We start from the raw sequence: 10,049 nt of genomic DNA, 5'->3' as shown, positions 1-10,049 counted from the left end.
GATACGTCAGTTAACGCCGTAGTCAACAATGAAAGTGTTGCCACTGCCACAAGTTTTCATTCGTCCACGATGCAATCCCGTTCTAGCATATTATTGAAAACCGCCGTAGCACCCGTTTGGAGTGAACATCAAGGAATGAACACGAATATATTGTTCGATGAAGGAGCACAGCGTTCTTTCGTGACCGAGGAATTAGCTTCAAAACTAGACATAAAGGCAGAAGGTACCGAATTGATCAATCTTTCTACATTTGGAAATACAAGCACTAGAGTCCAACACTTACCGAAAGCAATTATATACGTTGAGCCAATAGAAGGAGAGAAAATACCCATTGAAGTTTTAGTAGTTCCAACTATAGCAAATCCGATCACAAATTATAGTGCAAATAAAACCCGAGATTGCAAACATTTAAAAGGATTAAGATTAGCGCACCGGATCACGAACGACAACAATTTTAGAATATCTTTACTGATAGGAGCTGATTTTTACTGGGATTTTGTAGAGGATACCGTTATTAGAGGAATAGGTCCGACAGCTGTTAAGTCTAAACTTGGTTACCTGTTGTCTGGTCCGACATCACCAGATGTGAATCGTAAATCGGGACTAGTAGGAATGTTCAACATTTTGACAAATCCTAAACCGGAAGAGTTTAAAATAGAGTCACTAGGAGAAGTCGACACAAAACATGAAGATGAAAATATGTACCGAAAATCGTCAGTAGAATTTCATGAAAATAGATACGTACCGAAGTTGCCATGGAAACATGACCATGAGACCTTACCAATAAATGTTATTACAAAACAGAGAACTGATCACGTTATAGAGTTTCATGAAAATAGAAGGGACAACAGAATCAACATCCGTGTCGGAGATATTGTACAAGTTTATGACGAAAAACCACGAACTCGGTGGAAAAAAGCAATTTTCCCAGATCGTCAAACTTTATCCGCTAGAGATCAACAAAGAGGACCTACCAAATACAGCAGATGAGACGAATGAAGTTGATACCAGAAGAACAGTGCCTATGCCAGTATGCGAAAAACATCTTAAAACTTATACAAATTCTTAAACATTAATTTTGTGTTCGATTTGAAAATCGTTATAGAGACTGTTAATTTTCAATTTTGTCATAGTGATTTCAAGAGACAGTAATTGCCCATCATATTTTTTCGTTTCATATATGGACATTTAAAGAAATATTTGAATTTCATACAAAGATATACTTTTGCGGCCCCCCAGTATGTTGAGAATATTATGCAAACGTTAACGTTATGTTTCCCGTATTTACGTCTTATGTTTATGACGTTACTTTGTACCTTTGTATGGGCGCCTTCGATATAGATTTTGAGCATAAAAGTAACACAACGCAAAGTATTGAGTTTTAGTCGTTTATTACAATACACAAACCTCGCACTTTTATGGAAATGTTAAATATACCACTAAAATGACAACATTACATGACAGGAAATCAGTACAAATAAAAACAAGAAAACCAGCGTTATGAAAATATAGTACCAGTGTTTCGGGGTTTGATTACTCGCAACTTCTTCATTTGTTCATTGTAGAGGTATGTCAAAATTTTATATTTAATGATAAAGTTGTTATTTTGAGGTTAATTTTGACGAAGGGGATTTATTGATGCCAATATGCTGTATCATCACATTATGAGTTGCTTTAAATCTCCAAGAATAACTGAAAACTGTCGTTTTTTTCTGTTTGAAGCTGAAAATTCAGCAGCTAGGACACTGTCATAAGGATCAAATATTTAAAATTCATAACATTCAAGACTCACAAAACCGACCCCCCTCCCCTCGAAAAAAATAGACGCACAAAAACCAGGCAGAATATATGTAACACTTATTCTACACCGTTTTTACCACGGCAGTAAAATACAGCTTTGGTATTTCTACAGATAGTTCTTAGAAGTTCAGAAAAGTAAATAAAGAAATCAATAAATGGCCGATTAAAGAACATCCGATTATATTATGTTCTATACTTTATTTGTCAGTATTATGATACCATCTACAAATAATGAATTTCCAGCAGTCTAAACAGATAATGAAATATTTAAAAACACGTCTGACATTGGATGAAACAGGATGATTGAGAAAACACATAACTGACAAGAGTCCAAAAGTCAGTTTAATAGTGTTGATTAACTCTAGTCAAACTCACTTCTAGCAAATATATCAAGAGCTGAAAAAAATCAAACCGATGATTATTAAAAAATATCTCTGCATCAGACAGTTACGGTAGATTAAGGAATATATTAAAGACAAATCAACACTTTACTACAAGGTATTGCTAGACTCTAATACTCCGTGAAAAGTTCATCAAGTCAGTGGAAGGTTGCTGAGTATTATCAGACAAGTCTCTCTCACAACATACACGAGGTTATTAGGGAAAAGGTGTTAAGAAAAGTGTACTGATTGTCATGGCTATTCGGAAAATGCCTGCCAAGTCAGGAATATGGTAGTTATACACTTGTTCCGTTGATTGCTAGTGTTTGATTTTGTAAGTTTTTATGGACTTCCCGACTTCTCCTTTTGAATTTGCCTTAGAGTTCAGTATTTTTTATATACCTTTTTTTCTCGTACATCCATTAGAATATAAAAAAAAAACAACAAAAAAGTTGAAGGGTATTGCACGAACTAACCAAAGGAGCCGACACAACGCAGGTCGTTGGTTTTCTCCGGGCACTCCGCCTGTCTCAAAAAATAAAAACTGGCCGCCATGAAATAGATCAAAAGCGGTGTTTAGAAGTGGCGTTAAAACACCGAAAATCAAGACAAATCAAATCGTACCTCTTCTTTGAATAAATTGCAAGTCTTAATGAAGGACATTTTCATGAGATTTGCGTTAATAGCCGTGGGATGATACACATTTATAATCCCTCTTTAAAATAGCCAAGAAGATGAATAATGGAACGATGAAGAAGTAAACATTGCAACTGATTTAGGTGACTCTTATGTCAAACTCATGTCTTAATAGATATGCAACTCATGAAAACCAACTACAGACACCTCAGCTTTTTCCCGATTAATAAAGACACGAAGTAATATTTGCTGCCGAATTAAACATCTTCAGAAGACAGATGGTGACAGAAGAGAGGGGAGGGATGTATTTATCTTACCTCTATGATAATGATAAAGCTACGACAGCAAACAAATATTTTCATTGCATGTAATTCAATACTCAACAAGAGATTGACCATTGCAGAAAACACAGGTAAAGTTCGCACTAGAAAATTTCCGGTTTACATTTTTTTGTTAAAAAAACGAAACAAAACAAAAATAGTAAAATACCATGTTAAATGTATAAAAATTATTTTATCATATTCACCAGGAATGTAATCATAGGCATCATAAGCATCAAGGGCATCAACTATTAAAGTCTTAGCATCAATGAAGTTCTTGGCTAAAATATTTGAAAATTACAAACTTATATAAAACATGAAGAGCTTATGAACCGAAAAGGAAAAAGTTATGTATACTAAGGACTAATACAAGTTACAATAAACCCGATAGATCTGTTTTACAAAGGTTGCCGACTCGGAATAATTACAGTGCCATAGAAAAGGAAAATATGCTTGACAGGGACAGAAAGGATGAATTGCAACAGGTAACCTACTCATAGACTTGTTGCAAAAAGAGGCAGCTGTTATCTGCTCTTTTATCGGGTTATTTTCTCAATTATATTTAGTAGGCACCACAGGATCAATAAACAATCATAAGTTGAAAAAAATGCAAATGCTATGAGAAAATACAAAAACGACGGAATCCACAAACACAGAAAAGACCATAAGATTAGAACCTCATATGTGGCACTTGTCGTGTTGACCATGGAAATTATAAATTCGATTAATAGTCCAAATCAGACATGTCACAGTCGTTTTGAGGTGAAAGGGATTATTACTTTGTGACAACTTTGATAACTCACCACCAGCGACCAAATGGCACAGATATTAACAAATACATCTCGCCGAACGGCCTTTAATAATGAGCAAAACCCATACCAGATAGTCAACTATAAAAGGTTCCAAAGTGGAAAATGTAAATTATTCCAAAAAAGAAAACTAACTGTCTAATTTATGTACATGAAGTAAGGAACGTAAAACAAATCAAGAATGTGGCGGGGTTAAACTACTCGGAAGGTCCCAATCCTTCCCATACCTGGAACTATGGTGTTACAGTAGATCAAAACTATTGAAAATGGCTCAACTCATCAGAAGAAATAAATAAAAATAATCTAAAAAAACTACAAAGTAAACAAGGCACGGTAGGTATACATCCTCACTACAAAAGCAACACCCATTTGGTACAGATATAAATGTACTCGCAGTTACGGGCAGCTAGCTTAAAACAAATAACTAACAACTATTAGAATAATCATGCATCTAGGTCTAAAATATCAATATGTTTATATCCAACATCCAATGGATTAAGTGTAAAGACGTCAATAACAGTCAGAGAAAAAACATGATCCTGTTAAATGCCAAGATACAGGTAACAACATAGTGTAGAGTCATGAATATACATGTGTATATAAAAACAATATTCCAAGATTTAATCACAGTATTTATTTGGTAACCTTTTAGAATAAGATCATCTAAAGGATCGATAAGTTTGCCCGGATCGTATCTTAATTTAGCGCCTCGGTAAACAACACCAACGTAAAAATAAACAGGACTTGCTTCCCGTTTGAAATAAGTTTTCGGTAGGTAAAACCAAAATTAAAATCTATGGATGAGTTAAGTAAATGTTTCAAGTATTTTGCGGTAACGAAATGTCTGCAATAATAATTTTCTAGTAATACATAGATTATGTTCATTGAAATCCAAAACACCACATCAAACACTGTAAATATAATGAGTTTTGATATATAAACGCCGGTAAGTTGGTGCAAATGGAGGAACACTACAATAAAGAAAAAGGAAAAGTAACGATAAGGAACTAAAAAGGTCTCGTTTTTCGTGCATTTTAGTGTAGGTTGTCGCGTGTACAATGAAATCTATAAAGCTACGAAAGGACACTTATTACCGTTTTTATTAGTTTTATTTAAAGTAAGTTCTTTCGGGTAAATTTAGGTAGTATATTTAGAATTGTTTTTATTTAAAGAAAAAATATAACTAATATAACGGTAATTGTTGTTAAATTTATCAATTAAATGCAATTTAGACGGGTCTTTACTGAGTTTGATTATACACTGGGAATTTGTAATCGTACATGTTAGCATGTCTTCTTTTTCGTCGTTTAGCTGATTGATTGCCATAGTTCCTCGACTGCACCGATTATTATTGTAAAGTTGTGTTTTCAAGCTCACTGTATGTCAGCCATTCGATTCACACATTTGATCTCTTTCGACTCATGTTTGTAGTCGCAAATAAAGGCAACAGAACAAAATCGGGATAACAAACTAAAACTGAGGGAAACGCATTAAATATAAGAAAACAACGACACAACATTAAAATGTAACACACCCACACACACAGAAACGGAAAAAGCATTAGACAAAATCCTATGAGAATAACAAATATAACATCAAAACCAAATACATGAATTTGGGATAAATAAGTACCGTGACACGTCTTATGGTAATGTGAATTCACACTCAAAAATAAGAGAAAACAAACGACACAACGGAAACACGACGTTAAAATGTAACACACACAGAAACGAACTAAGATATAACAATGGCTATATTCCTGACTTGGTACAGGACTAAAAGGTGTGATATAGGTATGAGAAATAATATGAACACGCTGTCTATATGTGGGAGGTATTTTCGGTTGGAATCAAAAATGAAAACTTTATTGTTTTTTATCAGACAGGAACGCACAAAGCCGAATATTTGAAAGCCGAGGATGAAAAGAATAAAAAAAAATTGAAGAGTTTTACCTCAAAAATGTAAATATTGTTTAAAAAGTGATGGCGTTCAGCCCTTTAGAGGTAAAGGATTTTTTTTTGGAAAACAAGTGTCCCGTTTTTTCCAATTCCAACCGGTATCAAAGTGTTCTTTTATGTTCAGCCAACATTATACTTTCCTACAATAGGCATTAGATTGAACATCACCATTACAATCGAACGTGGCTGTGTATTTATACATCTCACAAATACAAATCTTCCACTTGGTGTATTTTCAGGCGGACAAGACAAGTCTAAACTGTCAGTTTTAAAGTCTTGTTTGCTTAAATAGAAGTTAAATGTTTAAACATTTGGTTATCTAAATTTACTGATGGTGCAATATAGCGTACGCATAGTAATATAAGTTTTGTTCTACTACAAGTATTTCGTATATATATTTCTGATATTAAAACCCAAGAAAAGTTGCAACACATAACTTGCTTATGGGTTTTATACTATGCAGCAATCCTATTGCAGTGTCTTTAGGGAATGTCTGAGCAGAAAGTTTATAAACCAGGGCTATGTCAAAGACCTTTCGTCCTTTTTTTAAAAAAATCATCGGAAGGTACCAAGACCTTGTTGATAAATATTCCGAATCAACTGTTCAAATAATACACGATGGTCTTAAAGTATAGATTCTGGGTACTGACGTTGTTTATCTTCTTAATAACGTATCTTTGTCTTTATGAATATTACTTTTATTGTTTAGTCTATGTTTGTAAGTCTTTAGATATATGAAGATGTAGTATGAGTGCCAATGAGACAACTCTCCTTTCAAATAACAAATTATAAAAGTAAACCATTATCTTTGTCTTCTTGTCTGTCATTTATGCTTATGTGCTTCTTCTATATGCCTTTTTGTGTTTCTTTGTACATATGACGTGGCTCTACTTATACATCCCGTCATTGTATTTTTGTTCTATGATAAATTTTGTATTCTTGTCTTTCGTATTGTGTTTGCGCTTTGCCTATATTTGTTTGGTCGTTGACATATTTGTTTGTTCTTATATTAAGATAATAACACAATGTTATTGATGTACGCCTATTTTTGATATTTTGATCTTATATTTCCGTTTGTTTTCTTCACACATCGCTGTCAATATATACTTTTATGCGACTATCATACAAGTGAGAGGATTATCTAGCTATAAATAAACACATCATAAAAACCAGAATTGAAATTTTGTATTTGCGCCATACGTGTATTTCGTCTTCAAAAGACAGCCAAGTGACGCTCGAATCAATGCAGGTTAAATCGAACATTTTCGTCATCAGAAAATGCCTGTACCAAGTCAAAAATGTGACAGTTGTCATTCATTCTTTTGATGTTTGAGATTTTAAATTTTCCATTTGCTTAGTGACTTTCTGTTTTGAAACTTCCTCGGAATTCGGTATTTTTTATTTTACTTATTGATAGCACAAACGCCATGCATTTGTAGTGGACAACACAAAGGATTTTTGGTAGGCTCGGAAAGTTCCACCTTCGTTTATAACAATACGACCGCATAAAATTCGAATATGTAATAGATAAAAAATGAATGCATGCGTTAAATTCGTAAATTAAAAAAAAACATTGTATGAAGGGAACAACTAGTTTACTACTAACACCCGATGAGGGTAAGATTGTCCAACAAAACTTGTACCCTATTTTGACATTTTTACCTATTACGTCTGTTTGTTGTTTTGTTCGCCCATTGTTAATATGATGAAGTTTCATTGTTCAGAGTTTAAACTAGCTAAAAAACAGGTTTAATCGATCATTTTCTACAAAAGGAAATGCCAGTACGAAATTGTACAGTTGTTTTTCATTCGTTTGATGTGTTTGAACTTTCGATTTTGTCATTTGATAAGGGATTTCCGATTTAATTTTCCTTGGAGTTCGGTATTCTTGTAATTTTACTTTTATTTTTTTTATATCGGATGTGACATACCGGTGTTATGTTGCCGCAGAAATTCCCTTTCGTTTTTTGACAGATAACCGAAGGGATTTCTTATAAATGCGAATATTATTGAGTGTAAAATAACATTCATTATCGCTTTTTATAAATCCATTTCTTCAATGAATACTCGTAGAAATATTTTTCAAAACGTTTTAAAATTTCTTCATCGGTGAAAAGCCTTCAAGGAGACGATATTTTCTGCTTCTTGGTTTCCGATTAAACAGCGGAAATTTCGTCAATATTGGAATTCCAATTCTTTATGGATGAAACTGATTGAACAAAATGACAGTATTTTATTCCCATTGTTAATATATTGCACTAACGATCGTCTGGAGATTGTAATGCAGAATAATCATGACTTTTATTGGCAATAGTTATCAAAGGTACCAGGATTATAATTTAGTACGCCAAACGCGCGTTTCGTCTACACAAGACTCATCAGTAACGCTCATATCAAAATATTATAAAGCTAAACAAGTACAAAGTTGAAGAGCATTGAGGATCCAAAATTCCAAAAAGTTTTCATGTAAGACAAGTTCGGCTAAGAAGGTAAGGCCACACTTTAAAATATTTTGGTTTGCCCAAACCCTACCCAAAAGTTGAGACAGTGAGTAGGTAGGTAGCCATTTTCTTTTTTTTTTCAAAAAAAAAGAAATTGAAGTATCAGATGTTTATTAGTCTTCATGCCTATTTGATTAAAAAAAACTTCTTCAAATCAGGACGATAAAAGAATTTGAGTAGGCAGCTTTTTTCTGGGTAGGTAGCGTTTGGGCAAACAAACCTATTATTTGTTATGGCCTAATGAGACAAACAATACAGCTGCTTCCGCCAGTAAACTCATGGAAGTATCTAGTCAACTTTTAACTTTATCATCTGATTCAAAGTATTTCTTTGATTTGGACTTTGACATGGTAATAGCTAGTATACAGAATCTGAAACATCAAATAGATTCGACTAATAGATATAAGAAGATGTGGTATGAGTGCCAATGAGAAAATTCTCTATCCAAGTCATAACTTGTAAAAGTAAACCATAATAGGTCAAAGTACGGTCTTCATCACGGAGCCTTGGCTCACACCGCAAGTTTTAAAGGGCCCCAAAAAATGAATTGTTTAAAACCATTCAAACTGCATGTTATATTATCCGGTGTGACTCTACGCTATCATACATAATAGACAAATTAGCCCATGTAACCCTACTGATATGGTTATCTTGGTCATATGTCATAAATTCTTAGCACAGTCAATCATAAGAAAAGAAGAAAAAAAATCCCGAACAATTTTATCTAACAACTCAAGGTTAGTTTATGTTGTGAGGAGGGAAGGCAAGAACAAATAAATGTTCTTTGATAAATTCGTCTATGGGCGTTTTTCAATAAAAACGTACTTTCTTGTCCCAGCCACTTTTAAAAAAAATGTGTTTGATCTTTGCAAGTAATTTTTTGTGCAGTCAGTACATTGAATTAGATATAACATTTTTAAGCAAAGAAACAGTTTATTTTTTAGAGGGATTGATAAGATATTGATTCCTGAATGGTCCAAAACAACCAAAATGGCATGTCCCTAGACCGCCTGTTCAACATTCATACTCTCAAATATCGTAAAAAAATGTAGAAATAAATATTAATTTTACTTAATATAAGTTCTTTAATAATTCAAAAGTATGTTTAGAGCCAACATATTTTAATAAACAGCTTTTAACATAGGATTTTTTATTTTAGAAGGTGTGTCCCTAACACAATGTCCACTACGAAACGAAGTCATTAAAACTTGCTTATAAACAGTTTTATAAAATCAATGTAATTTTTGTTTGCAAGAGATATAAACATTAGGGTCTTACAAAAGAAGTGATGCTTTTATAACGGCAATTAAACTGTTGGTAAGAAAAATTGAGCACATCAAATGGACCAGAGTGATACCGTATTTTTGTAAATGTCCACTACGAAACGGGTAAAATCTCCTTCAGTAACTGGTTTTAAAATTATGAAAAAAATATCAGTGTACAGCTTAATAACGCTTTGATGAATACAGTCAGTCTTGTTACTATTGCAATATTGGGGTTGTGAGAAAAAAATAAAACATGTGAATACGTCCCCTACGAAACGGTCCCCTACGAAACAAGTTTGGGAGAAAAACGTTTCGTAGTGGACACTACCACTACCATGCAGTCTTTTTTTACTCTTTTTTCAATTATATTCGTGCAAAGC

This window comes from Mytilus galloprovincialis, chromosome 9 (assembly GCF_965363235.1).
Source record: "Mytilus galloprovincialis chromosome 9, xbMytGall1.hap1.1, whole genome shotgun sequence".
In the NCBI taxonomy this organism is placed as follows: Eukaryota; Metazoa; Mollusca; class Bivalvia; order Mytilida; family Mytilidae; genus Mytilus; species Mytilus galloprovincialis.
This window is presented reverse-complemented; position numbering follows the sequence as displayed.